Source organism: Bos javanicus, chromosome 14 (genome assembly GCF_032452875.1).
Source record: "Bos javanicus breed banteng chromosome 14, ARS-OSU_banteng_1.0, whole genome shotgun sequence".
Taxonomy (NCBI): domain Eukaryota; kingdom Metazoa; phylum Chordata; class Mammalia; order Artiodactyla; family Bovidae; genus Bos; species Bos javanicus.
In genome coordinates this window covers 41,768,440-41,783,015 of record NC_083881.1, presented here as the reverse complement: position 1 = coordinate 41,783,015, position 14,576 = coordinate 41,768,440, and the positions used below count along the sequence as shown (strand labels likewise).

The 14,576-nt window shown below is 37.3% G+C and overlaps 1 non-coding gene across 1 annotated transcript; it reads left to right on the top strand.

The window, feature by feature from the left end:
• The first annotated feature begins 13,543 nt into the window (after positions 1-13,543).
• On the top strand, positions 13,544-13,646 carry LOC133260864 (U6 spliceosomal RNA). Its single transcript, XR_009741004.1, has one exon. It is a non-coding gene; the product is annotated as a U6 spliceosomal RNA (small nuclear RNA).
• Positions 13,647-14,576: the final 930 nt, after the last annotated feature.

The window sequence follows — 14,576 nt, the reverse complement described above, 5'->3', positions numbered from 1 at the left end:
CAATTCAACCTGTAATACTGAGTACTTTCTCATCAATGAGATATAAAAATGTGTCATTTTGATTTTTCCTCTATCTTGCTCCCTGGAATAGAGGTATTGTCTTAGAATCTGAGGATAAAAGACACTGCCCAGGTATGTTAAAGCAGAATCTTGGTTCCTAAAATCTTTGTAAAGCACAGCTTTACCAGTCTTCATTTACAAAACTTCATTTGAATTGATATTTGAACTTTTCCAACATCAGTTAGAATTTTCATTTTACCACCTGCTAGCTGTGGGCCATTCACATGTATCTTGAAATATATATGCCTCATTTCTCTGTTTGTAAAAGAAAAATAATTATATCTACATCTCCAATATTGGTATTAAAAGTTCTACTGTATGCAGGTGTGTGTGTATGTACTCAGTCAAGTACAACACTTTGTGACCCCATGGACTGTAGCCCACCAGGCACCTCTGTCCATGGGATTATCCAGGCAGGTGGATTGCCATTACCTCCTCCAAGAGATAACACTTGCATGATAATAACACAAAATATCTTTTGTGTTAAGATAATAACACAAAATCTGCAGATGACACCACCCTTATGGCAGAAAGCAAAGAACTAAATAGCCTCTTGATGAAAGTGAAAGAGGAGAGTGAAACAATTGGCTTAAAACTCAACATTCAGAAAATGAAGATCATGGCATCTGGTCCCATCACTTCATGGGAAATAGATGGGGAAACAGTGGAAACAGTGTCAGACTTTATTTTTCCGGGCTCCAAAATCACTGCAGATGGTGACTGGAGCTGTGAAATTAAAAGACACTCCTTGGAAGAAAATCTATGACAAACCCAGATAGTTTATTAAAAAGCAGAGACATTACTTTGCCAACAAAGGTCTGTCTAGTCAAAGCTATGGTTTTTCCAGTGGTCATGTATGGATGTGAGAGTTGGACTATAAAGAAAGCTGAGTGCTTCAATTCCAGAAAAATAAATGACCCAATCAAAAAATGGGCCAAAGAACTAAATAGACATTTCTCCAAAGAAGACATACAGATGACTAACAAACACATGAAAAGATGCTCAACATCACTCATTATCAGAGAAATGCAAATCAAAACCACTATGAGGTACCATTTCACACCAGTCAGAATGGCTGCGATCCAAAAGTCTACAAGCAATAAATGCTGGAGAGGGTGTGGAGAAAAGGGAACCCTCTTACACCGTTGGTGGGAATGCAAACTAATACAGCCACTATGGAGAACAGTGTGGAGATTCCTTAAAAAACTGGAAATAGAATTGCCTTATGATCCAGCAATCCCACTGCTGGGATCACAGCAATCCCCTCGGGCATACACACCGAGGAAACCAGAAGGGAAAGAGACACGTGTACCCCAATGTTCATCGCAGCACTGTTTATAATAGCCAGGACATGGAAGCAACCTAGATGTCCATCAGCAGATGAATGGATAAGAAAGCTGTGGTGCATATACACAATGGAGTATTACTCAGCCATTAAAAAGAATACATTTGAACCAGTTCTAATGAGGTGGATGAAACTGGAGCCTATTATACAGAGTGAAGTAAGCCAGAAATAAAAACACCAATACAGTATACTAACACATACATATGGAATTTAGAAAGATGGTAACAATAACCCTGTATATGAGACAGCAAAAGAGACACTGATGTATAGAACAGTCTTTTGGACTCTGTGGGAGAGGGAGAGGGTGGGATGATTCGGGAGAATAGCATTGAAACATGTATAATATCATATATGAAATGAGTCGCCAGTCCAGGTTCAATGCATGATACTGAATGTTTGGGGCTGGTGCACTGGGACGACCCAGAGGGATGGTATGGGGAGGGAGGAAGGAGAAGGGTTCAGGATGGGGAACACATGTATACCTGTGGTGGATTCATTTTGATATATGGTAAAACCAATACGATATTGTAAAGTTAAAAAAATTAAATAAAATAAAAAATAAATAAAAAAGAAAGCTGAGTGCTGAAGAATTGACGCTTATGAACTGTGGTGTTGGAGAAGACTCTAGAGAATCCCTTGGACAGCAAGGAGATCCAACCAGTCCATCCTAAAGGAAATCAGTCCTGAACATTCATTGGAAGGACTGATGCTGAAGCTAAAACTCCAATACTTTGGCCACCTGATGTGAAGAACTGACTCACTAGAAAAGACCCTGATGCTAGGCAAGATTGAAGGCGGGAGAAGAAGGGGACGTCAGAGGATGAGATGGTTGGATGGCATCACTGACTCAATGGACATGAGTTTGAGTAAACTCAGGGAGTTGGTGATGGACAGGGAGGCCCAGCATGCTGCAGTCCATGGGGTCACAAAGAGTTGGACACGACTGAGTGACTGAACTGAACTGAACTTAATAACACAAAAACATGATATCATGTTAATATCATGATATTAAAACATTTTGTAGCAGTAACCGTGCTGTCACTGTTATTATAGAGATTTTTATTTGAGCAGAAAATTGGAATAAAAGTTTATTAAGGAGAAAGAGGAATGACAAAGTTGTTTATTGTCACCCTGTTTATTTAACTTATATTCAGAGAACATTATGCGAAATGCCAGGCTGGATGAGCTAAAAGCTGGAATGAAGATGACCAGGAGAAATGTGAACAACCACCTCAGATATGCAGATAATCCCACTCTAATGGCAGCAAGTGAAGAGGAACTAAAGAGAGAGCTTCTTCAAGGTGAAGGGGGAGAGTGAAAAAGTCAGCTTAAAATTCAACATTAAAAAAACTAAGATCAAGGCATCCTGTCCCATCACTTCATGGCAAATAGAAGGCAAAATGGTGGAAGCAGTGACAGATATCCTCTTGGGCTCTAAAATTTCTGCAGATGGTGACTGCATGCCGGGGTCCAGCCCCGGCTGATCCAGGGTATTCGAAGGAGAGACGGCATCGGCGAGGATCAGGAAACAACTGCTTAATTAAATGTTAATTAAGGATATAAAGAGTAATAGAATAAGGATAGCTCAGTGAGGAAATTCAGTGGAGAAAAGAGGCTGAAATAAGGATAGTTCAGTGAGGAAATTCAGTGGAGAAAAGAGGCTGAATAATTCAGCCAGAAGGTGAGAGAAAGAACGACATGGGGAGACCAAGTTTCGGTGAACAAGGCCCGCACTTTATTTTCCAAAGTAGTTTTTATACCTTAAGTTATGCATAGAGGATAATGGGGGAAGGGGTAGAGTCATGCAAGGACAGCAGTTCCTGGTCCTAATCAAAGCCAGACTTTCAAACTTATCATATGCAAAAGTTCAGGTGATTTACATCATCTTCTGGCCAGGAGGCCTGTTAACATTTTAAGAAACTTATTTTTCTCTAAAGGTGATTATTCCAAAGTCAGGAGCCACCCTCCAAAAGCATTAGATAAAGTTGCATTCCTATAGGGCAAAGGTGTGGTGGGCTCAATCAAGAAAAGAATTAACTCAAGGGTCCAAGGTTACAAACATTAAAACCACTACTTACACCAATTATATTAATCAATACACTGCCAGGGACACAGCAGGTAAGGGATATGGAGACTTAGCAGCAAACATTGGCCCAATAAGTGAAAAACCCTTCACCAATACAATTTCTAATCAATCTTTTAACTACTCAAAAGAATCTGTGTTTAGACAGTTTAGAACATCTCCTGCCTCTCACAGTTGGGAGGCTCTGAACAATCACATGTGGCCAGAAAAAACCTATTCAGGCAGGCTAGAGGATTTCCAAAGGAGTTTGTAGGTTGAAACACTGTCACACCCAGGAATTATTAACTGGAGCTGTAAGCTAACTCTTTTTCAGAGAGAGGTAGTGGGGGACAGCCCCTTGTAAAGTCAGAGGTGTAGGTGAAAGCACAAAGCAGAAAGTAGGCAGACTCTGGTTTGGGGGGTAGATGCTTGAGAATTTCCAGGGAGACTCCTGAGGCTCGATCCCGCCTTTGCGTATGCCGAGCCTCCTTCCTCATGACCTTTGTCATGGGTGGAGCTTCTCACGCTGGCTCCGGGCAGTGACAGAATTCCAGTTGAGCTATTCCAGATCCTGAAAGATGATGCTGTGGAAAGTGCTGCACTCAATATGCAATATGCACTCAATATGCAATATGCTGGCTCCCAGCGACTGCAGCCATGAAATCAGAAGATGATTGCTTCTTGGATGGACAACTATGGCAAATCTAGACTGTGGGTTAAAAAGCAAATACATCACTTTGCTGACAAAGTCCATATATTCAAATCTATGGTCTTTCCAGTAGTCATGTATGGATGTGAGAGGTTGACCATAAAGAAGGCTGAAGACCAAAGAATTGATGCTTTCAAACTATGGAGCTGGAGAAGACTCATGAGAGTCCCTTGGACAATAAGAAGATCAAATCATTCAGTCCTAAAGAAAATCAACCCTGAATATTCATTGGAAAGACTGATGCTGAAGCTGAAGCTCCAATACTTTGGCCACCTCATGTGAAAAGTCAACTCATTGGTAAAGATCCTGATGTTGGGAAAGATTGAGGGCTGGAGGAGAAGGGGTTGACAGAGATTTGGATGCTTGGTATCACCAATTCAATGGACAGGAGTTTGAGCAAACTCTGGGAGACGGTGAAGAACAGGAAAGCCTGTCATGCTGCAGTCCATGGGGTCACAACGAGTCAGAGACTGGTTGGTTATGTGACTGAGTGACTGAGCAAAAATAACAATTTTTTTATCACATTACTTTAATAGCACTCATAACAAAGAAAAAATACTGAAATACAACATGCCATCCATATCAGTAAATATATGTTTCAAGATTTTATTTTTAAAAGGTTTTTTTTTTATTACCATTAACAACAACTGTGTAATTATGATTTTTCTTGAGAGATTATTCTGAATTCTTTTCCACCAAAGCTGTACATACATAGTTGTCTATATTATCTTTGGAGAGAGTTTTTCTCTGTCTCTAACTTTAAAGCTCATTATTTTTGCTATTTGCCTTTTCCTTCCAGTAGAGATTTTTTTTTCCCCTAATCTTCTTGTGTTTTCCCAGCAGGAGTACTATTTTAAACAGATTGGTCTGTTCATATGTTCTGCCTCTGGAATTGGCATGATTATGTTTGGGTCTTAATGGGGGAATTATTAAAGTAAGGAAAGTTTCAGCTTGATAGAGCTAAAGCTTGCCTTTGACCATTTTGAAATGAGTAATAACAGTTTAGATTGTCATTTATCAGACCCTAACACTCCAAGCAACATATCTGTCATAAAAGATATATTTTCAGAAAGAATTATTCAAATTGGCCATATTAAATTACTTTCTAGTTAATAAAAGTGAAGTGAGTTTATCATTTGAATAATTTTATTGTAGAAATTGAAGAGCTAGAAAGATAAACTCTCCAGTGACAGCCTAGTGGGAGAGGGATACCTGTGGCTTTATTGATGAATGGTATCTAAAAGTAAATAAAACATAATGCAATAAAGAAACTGCCTTGCTTATGTTTATGTCTTCCTAGTTTATTCAGTTCATTATCTGGACCGGGCTTTTCTGTTCTCAGTTACACACTTTGACTGTCAGAGTCTAAATATTTATAGAATGAATATCTGTCTATGCCAATTATAATAGGTAAGCTTGTCTTTCTGGGCTTCCCCTGGTAGTTCAGTGGTAAAGAATCCTCCTGCCAATCCAGGAGATACAGGAGACCCAGGTTCAATTCCTGGGTCAGAGAGATCCCCTGGAGGAGGAAATGGCAACTCGCCCTAGTATTCTTGCCTGGGAAATCCCATGGACAGGGGAGACTGGCAGGCTACAGTCCATGGGGTCGCAAAGAGTTGGCCAGGACTCAGCTCCAGAGCTTGTTTTTCTACCATTTTTCTACCAAGATAGAGGATGTTTGGGTACTATAAATGTATGCATTTTTATCCATTGTTCCAAAGGATTTTCAAGATTCATAGCTACTTGTAAGAAGTGTATTTTCGAAATTAGCTGATTATTCATGTAACCCTGAGTTAGAACTATTGCACGCTGTTTTAGGATTGTTTATTTGAAATGATACGGTATGTGATCAACAACAGCAAAAAAATGTGTGTGTTAATTTTTTAGCGCAAAGATATGTTCAGCTGAGTTTACTTCTTTTTCAGTGTAAGGAATGTCTAAAATATTTTCTGACACTCTATGCCTTTGAGGAAGAAAATAAATGAATTTTAGAGTTTGTGTTAAGTATTAAAGCATTTGCCATCTGACTTAGAATGACAATGTCCTATCAAATTTCAGCACCTCTTGATCTTCACTCGAAATAGAAGCTGTTTCTGAATCTACATGCAGTCATGGGTGCACTTGAGCCATTGAAGTGTTCCCAGTTATCGGGCCTTGGGATGACTACATTAATGTGGTATGGAGACTAATTCATTTCAAACTGTTTTCGTAATCACAACTGGAAAGAATTTCATGCTTTAATCACAACTTTAGTTCATACAGATTAATGTATTCTCTTCATAGTTCAAAAGAAAATTGCCTAGATTTGATGTTCTCCCAGATTGACTTTAACTGCTGGTAGGGATGGCATTCAGAGAGAAGGAAGTAGCCAGCATTCTTCTTCAGCATCATTCCTTTCTTGAACATTGTCAAGTATAGCCCAAGGCATTTAACCAAGTCCTCTAATTGCAGTCTGTGATCAAGAAAATGCTGGAAGATGGAGTGTTTGTGGGGCTGTCCATCTCATCTTAGGAACCAGACAGTCCAAGGGCACAAGAGGGGCAACAAGATGGGTGCAGAGTAGCCTGGGCTCAGGGTCACCTTATAATTTAACTAGACTTGCAAATTTGAGAGATTTATCTACCCTCTATTGGAGAAGGCAATGGCAACCCACTCCAGTACTCTTGCCTGGAAAATCCCTTGGACAGAGGAGCCTCGTAGGCTACAGTCCATGGGGTTGCTAGGAGTCGGACATGACTGAGCGACTTCACTTTCACTTTTCACTTTCATGCATTGGAGGAGGAAATGGCAACCCACTCCAGTGTTCTTGCCTGGAGAATCCCAGGGACGGGGGAGCCTGGTGGTCTGCTGTCTATGGGGTCGCACAGAGTCAGACACGACTGAAGCAACTTAGCAGCATCTACCCTCTTTACGCCTCAGATTTTTTGCACCTCAATGATGATATAGACAAGAACCAACACAGTTTTTTCGTTTGTTTAACATGGAAATAGCAAGACACGGTGGAGTTTGGTCGCTAAGAAATAATAATTATGTGATGTCATAGGTAGTGTGCTTGTTAGTCGCTAAATTGTGTGACTCTTGTGATCCCATGGACTGTCACCAGGGCCACCAGAGGCCACCAGGCCCCTCTGTCCATGGGATTTTTCCAGGCAAGAATACTGGAGTGGGTTGCTGTTTTCTTCTCCAGGGGATCTTCCCAATCCAGGGATCAAACACACATCTCCTGCGTCTCCTGCATTGGCAGGTAGATTCTTTACCCCTGTGCCACCAAGGAAGCCGTTGGTGATATCATAGGGGTGATAGCTAAAGCTACAGTGGCGCTCATACTGCAGTATATACACGTATCCAATCAACAAGTTGTACACTTTGAAATTACACAATGTTATACATCAAATATATTTCAACTAAAAAAAACCTTTTAAACCAGAATATGAATTCTGGAGGCAGTCTAGCCTGTATTTGAATCTTGGCTCTCTTTACCATAAAGTGTGGGAAAATTACTTAACATCTCTAGTCTTCACTTTTAAATTTATTTTAATGATGGTACTTTTTCCTTAGTATGTTTTAACAGGAAATAAATAAGCTTATTCAGGGAGAATGCCACATGGAATGGAGTAAATGCTCAATAAAGCTTATTTTTTAATTATAATGGTCATAGTCTCTATTTGGCAAAGTTAAGAGTTTATTTTGAGAAGAAAGGCAAAAGTTAGATCCTTAGAAGATTATTTTCTTGTTATATGTGGAAATAGCCTGAAAATTGGCGTATTAGCAGGATCATATTAACTGTTTGGAGAAGGAACTGTATGGAAGAGGGAAGTTGAAGGTTCTCAAAATAAAACAAGTGGAAATATAAATTTTAAAATATGGATGGAATTCATGTTATTTTGCAGGTAGGATTGACGTTTGGTGACTAAATATGCAGAGGTACAAGAAGTGGATAAATAAAGTCATGTGATGGTGGTGGTCTTTTATGATACAGATAGATGATGGCCCTATTAATAAAAGATGAGAAAAACAGGAGAAGAAGAAGAAGAAGAAGTTGAAAGGTAAAGATGATGAAAAGGTTTTAGAAAATTTAACATCAGTACTCAAAACTGATGTGACATGGTAGTGAAAGAAGTGGAAAAATTTGTTTTGGGAACAGTGACACAGATCTCTGGAAATTAATGAAGATGTTTGGAGAATCAGAGCCTGATTTCCTGGCTTCCACAACTATAATATGATTGTTCCTTTGAAAAACTGAAGATGTACTTGGTAAAGAGTCAAGGAAGAAAATACAAATGTTAATTGTTGCCTTATTATGAATTCAACAATATTTTCTAAAACATGCATGGACTAGATGAATTGAGTAATTATTGAAGTAAGTGATTAATTTGGAGAATAAAGTCTGTCTAATGGGAAAGATACTGGTTAGAATATTACAGTGAAAGAGCAAAAGGGTACAAGGCATTTAGAAGAAAGAATGAAGGAAGAATAGAAAAACGCAAGTGGCAACAAGACATTTTGGTCCTTTGCACCATTACTTAGGGTTGACTGTTAATTTTTCCATAGGAACTGGTATAGATCTTGCATTCATTCTATAAACACATGTTAAGTACGTACTTTGTTCTGAGTTCTGTTAGGTTTTTAAAATACAAGGATGAATGAGAATTAAAGGATCTGCCTCGAAGAGCCTACATGCTACTTTCTCAAAGAGAAAATTTAAACTATTAATGTCAAGTTAAAAAATAACTATGGTATGTTCAGATTTTGATTGGTAACATAAAGAAAATTCACCATGAGACACAATAGAAAGCAATGGCAGGTTCTTACCTTAGGTATTCAAGGAAAAACCTCATCTAAGGAGATATGAAATGGCCTTCATATATCTTGCCGTACATCTTTCATATATCTTCTAACATATGATTGTTAGAAGAGACATGGACAGATTTTATGGACAGAGATTTTAAAGGAAGGAAACTTCCCTGGCAGAATGAAAGTTTCTAATATATGCTTTGAAAATAAATAAAATGAGAGCTATTAGGAGAAACTTATGTATTTTGGAGAATAACCAAGCATAAAGGGAGAAATTAAGGATGCAAGATAAAAAGAACTGGTTTTAAAAGTGGAATCTTGAATGTTGAAATGGGATGGAATCTTGAGTACAAAGAGAGCAACAACATTTGGTAGGAAATGGACATCTCTTCTGTTTCAGAGGCGGGGAACTGACTGTACTGGTATATGCACGCAGGCTAAGCAGCTTCTGTCGTGTCCAACTCTGCAACACTCTGGACTGTAACCTGGCAGTCTCCTCTGTCTGTGGGGATTCTCCAGGCAAGAATACTGGAGTAGCTTGCCATTTTCTCTTCCAGGGGAATCTTTCTGACCCAGGAATCCAACCTGCATCATTTATGTCTCCTGCATTGGCAGGTGGGTTCATTATCCTTAGTGCTACCTGGGAAGTCCCCATATTTAATAGCTCTTTTGATAGGCAGAAGAAGGACCTCTTTCCTGGGTTGAATACTTTTCCCCCTGTTTCCTATTTTATTCCAAACCAAGCAGTGAAAGAAACATTTAAAATTTTCACAAACATGTCCTGTTGATTTCCAAACTTTTAAATGCACTTAATTAAAGCTTTTCCCATGAGTGAAAAATTCATTTTAATGTAAATGCTGACATACTGAGTAGAGTTTACATTTTGGTCTCAAAGTCTGAAGAAAAATGTCTCATATAAACTAGTAGTTCTGCAAGAGGAACTATGCCCAATGTTGAGCAATTTCATGAGTCATTGGTCTCTGCTGTTGCATGTAAGAACAATTTTTAGATTATATCTAAAGCACTGCAATGAAGCATTCTAGTTATGTTTGTCATGCCAACAGGGAAATATTACATATTTTTTATAAACAAGATATCTTAGAATATAAAAAGGAAACTTTGGAAAAATCACTTCAAGAAGAACACAAAATGCAGAATTAACAAAAATTTTCTGTACTAAGACAGTTCTCCAAAATGTCAATCTCACCCACATAAGTACAACATTTTGATATACCAGAGAAATAAACTCAAGTTTCAGTGTAATTATTCATTTGATTAACATGGTAAATATTCTGAGAGCCCTGTAACTCATATGTCATTTGAATGAATTATGATTAGTTTAGAAATCATAATAATTTAGTATACTGATGACTTCTTAATTTCTATTTCTGAAATACTTAAATAGAGCATATAAATTTCTTTTGGGTCTCATTTTTCCTAGGATTCAGATAATTTGAAATCTAAATCTTCCAATTCCTTGGCCATCATTTTTCTTTACTATCTGTTCACTCTATTGTTTGTTATATTTTGCATGCCAAATTTTAAACAAATTATCATTATATAAGAATTATAAAAATTCAATTCAAAAGTTCCATATTCTATTCTCTAATTTAATTATCAACCTGATAATTTAGGTTTCTTCATTCATTTATCATTAATTTATTCATACAACAAATCCTCTTTGGTATCTCATATGACAGTTTAGGGCCTTCCCAGGTGGCTCAGTGGGTAAAGAACCTGTCTGCAATGCAGGAGAGGCAAGAGATTGGGTTCGATTCCTGGGTCGGGAAGATCCCCTGGAGGAGAGCATGGTGACCCACTACAGTATTCTTGCCTGGAGGATCCCATGGAGAGAGGAGCCTGGCGGTCTACAGTCAATAGGGTTGCAAAGAGTCGAACATGACTGAAGCGACTGAGCACAGCACAGCTCATGATAGTTTAGCAGGCAGAAGAAAATAAGACAGCAGCGGTCCCTGGTCTACTGAACCTGTTTATTGGAGGAAACAGATATTTAACTAATAACTTCAAGTGTGATGAGTGCTAACAAATGAGGAAACACAGACTTTGTGGAAATACAAGCTTAGTGTGGATTCTACAGAACAGAATAAAGATGGAAACAATCAGATGATAGAAACATCAGCCTTGTCCAACCAATCCTTCACCTTGATTTTCAGACTTTAATTTTACATTTGTGACTGAGAAATACACTTGTTTAATCTTAAAGAATGATGATATCTTGGATGCTTAGCCTGAGTGCATTAATAGCGAAAGTTCATGCGACAAAACTCATCCTGCTTTATATATAATTACAGCATATTTAGTTCAGTCTGATAGTGAAACTTTATCTACAGCTGTCCAAACATCTTGAATCTAGAAATAGCTGTAGTTCTCCAAACAAATCATTTCTAATTTTTATGTGGTAAATGTAATGACAACTTGAGAACTAGCTTCTAAATGAATAATGTCAGAAGATGTATCAGTGTTTCTCATTTGTACTCTTCTTTTAACATTTTCAATGGTGATGATTGAATCAGTACAGACAATGCGGCTGCTTTTATTTCAAAAAAAGGAATGAAAAGCATGCTTTTAAAAGAAGTGGATTGGCAAATGGAATCTAAGGTTTTAAAATATCTGGTTGTTGCCCAACTGACTTAAAGGTATAGATGTCTAGAATTTGGAAGACACTCTTAAACTTTAAACAAATATGAAATTACTGTAAGACAAAGCCTGATGGCTTTCCTTTAATCAGTATCTAGAAACATAAATCTTTTGCACTGTTTCACATCATAGGAAAATTCTTTGTGTGAACCCTGCTTAATGAATAGAACTTTATATAACTATTTTACACTTTAATGAGCCAGTGTGTATGGCTGGATCTCTGCATAACAGATGATATAGAAATTATTTTGAAATGTATTAAAAAAAACTCAGTTTATCTAATGCTGCTTTTTTCTGGTTTATCTAATAAAAGTAGATAGTTAATATCTAGCAAAATATTATAAATTTGGAGATTTTTAGTGGATTTAAAATACTAAAAACTTATTTCCCCCCACATCTTAAATTATTCTATGCATTCATGCTCAGTTGCTTCAGTCATGTCCAACTCTTTGTGACTCTATGGACTGTCACCAAGCTTCTCTGTCCATGGGATTCTCCAGGCAAGAATACTGTAGTGGGTTGTCATGTCCTCCTCTAAGGGATTGCCCTCACCCAGGGATCTAACCTGCATTCTCCTACGTCTCCTCCATTACAAGCAGATTCTTTACAGCTGTGGAACTGTCCTTTGAACAGCAAGATCAAGCCAGTCAGTCTTAAGAGAAATCAACCCTGAATACTCATTGAAAGGACTGATGCTTAAGCTGAAACTCCAGTATTTTGGTCATCTTATGCGAACAGCTGACTCATTAGAAAAGTCTCTGATGCTGGGAAAGATTGAGGACAGGAGAAGAGGGCGTCAGAGAATGAGATGGTTGCATGGCATCACCGATGCAATGGACATGAACTTGGGCAAACTTTGGGAGGTGATGGACAGGAGGCTTGGCCTGCTGCAGTCCATGGGGTCACAAAGAGTCAGACTGGTGACTAAACAACAACAAGAACTGATTAACAATGTGGTAGTTTCAGGTGAACAGCGAAGGGACTCAGCCATACACATACATGTATCCATTCTCCCCGAAACCCTCCTACCATCCTGCGGATACACAACACTGAGCAGAGTTCTCTGTGCCTATAGAGTGGGACTTTGTTGGCTATCCATTTTACATATAGCAGTGTGTACATAATCTTCTCAGATTCCCTAACTCTCCTTTCCCCCTGGCAACCATGATTTGTTTGATGATGGCAATACTGTTAAATGTCTCTGAGATGTTTAGAAGCGCACTGGTTCCACATACGAGTCCACATGAACAAGGTGATGCTAGGCCCTTCCTAGACCAGCATGCCGGGGCCTAAGCTTCCCCAGGAGTCAGAATCAGTGTCTGTGTCTTACTTCTTTGTTACCAGGAAATGAGTTTAGAAGAGAAGGCTTAAATATAACTAAATATAATAAGGGACCAAAAAATACACAAACCCACCCAATCTATTTAATTGAGAAGAATGGAGTGTGGGTAGAGAAAATTACATTTGCAATGAAACCATTAAAAATTCTGAATAGGTTCATGAACATATAATTTGTAAAATATTTATAATTTTTTCAGGGATGAGACATTTATTTTTCACCAGAAATACAGAGCTCTGTTAATGGGTTTTCATCTTCAAAAGTTCTGTGTTTTGGGTCAGGAATTAATGCAAATCTTACCATCTTTTCATGTCACTTACACTAAGTTAAAAGCTAACTAGAAAATGCTGGAAGAAATGTGACAATTGATAATTAACCTTACATTATTTACCAGGAAAAAACATCACAACTTGAGGTTTATCTGTTTTATCTTGCTACATGGTAACATTGAATTTCCAATGTCAATAATAGCAGTACCCAAATATGTTCCTGAAATGGTTGCTAAACAAATTTCCTATATCTATAACTTCATAATCTGTAACATTTAATATTTTTTTACCATATAAGAGTAACTAAATGCTCACTTAAGCACACACATACTAAAATTGGAATGATACAGAGATTACCATGGCTGTTACAGAAGGATGACATGAAAATTCATGAAGCTTTCAATACTTTTGTAAAAAACTTGAGAATTTTTTTCTAGCAGACTTGTGCTACAAGAACTATTAAAGTGAGCCCTTCAGATTAAAAGGACAAGCCCATAATTTGAATCCATCTGAAGAAATGAAGAGCATCAATAAGAGTAACTGCAGAGGTAAATATAAAAAAATAGTATAAATGTATTTTATTATAATATTTTTTCTCCTATCTGTTTTAAAAGACAGCTACATAAAATATTAATTATAACTGTGTATAGGCATATAATATATAAAGATGCAATTTTTCTATCAGTAACAGATCAAAGGAGAGCAATGTAATGGAGCTAATAGACAAAGTTTTTTAAACTATTGAAATTAAGTTGTTATTAATCAAAACTAGATACTTATAACTTAAGATGTTATTTGTAATCTTTAGAGCAAGCATTAAGAATACAACTCAGAAATATATTAAAAGATAAGGGAATTGAAATTGCACACTAGGAAATATCTCTTTAACAACATCAGCAACAACAATAAAAAATGGCCAGTATTGAGGAAGAGGGATTAGATTAAAAATGTGACATTTGGAAAGTAAATCACAAATATTGGACATAAATCCTACATGAATTACATTCTACCTAAAAATTATAAAATTAATATTATGTTTAGTATAAAAAGGTTGAACATTTCATCTAAAGACAGGAATTTCAGAATGGATAAAAAATAAAAAACATGATTCAAATATACAAAATGGGTCATACAAATGACCCATTTTAAACTCAAGAACATATACAAGTGGAGTGTAAAAGAGTTGAAATAGATATATCATAATGGTAACAACAAAACAAAACAATAGCAATAACAAGAAACCTGGAGTGGCTAAGTAAACATCAGAAAAAATATATTTTATGACCAAAATTTTACTAGAGACAAATAAAGACATTTCATATTGATAAAATGGTTATTTC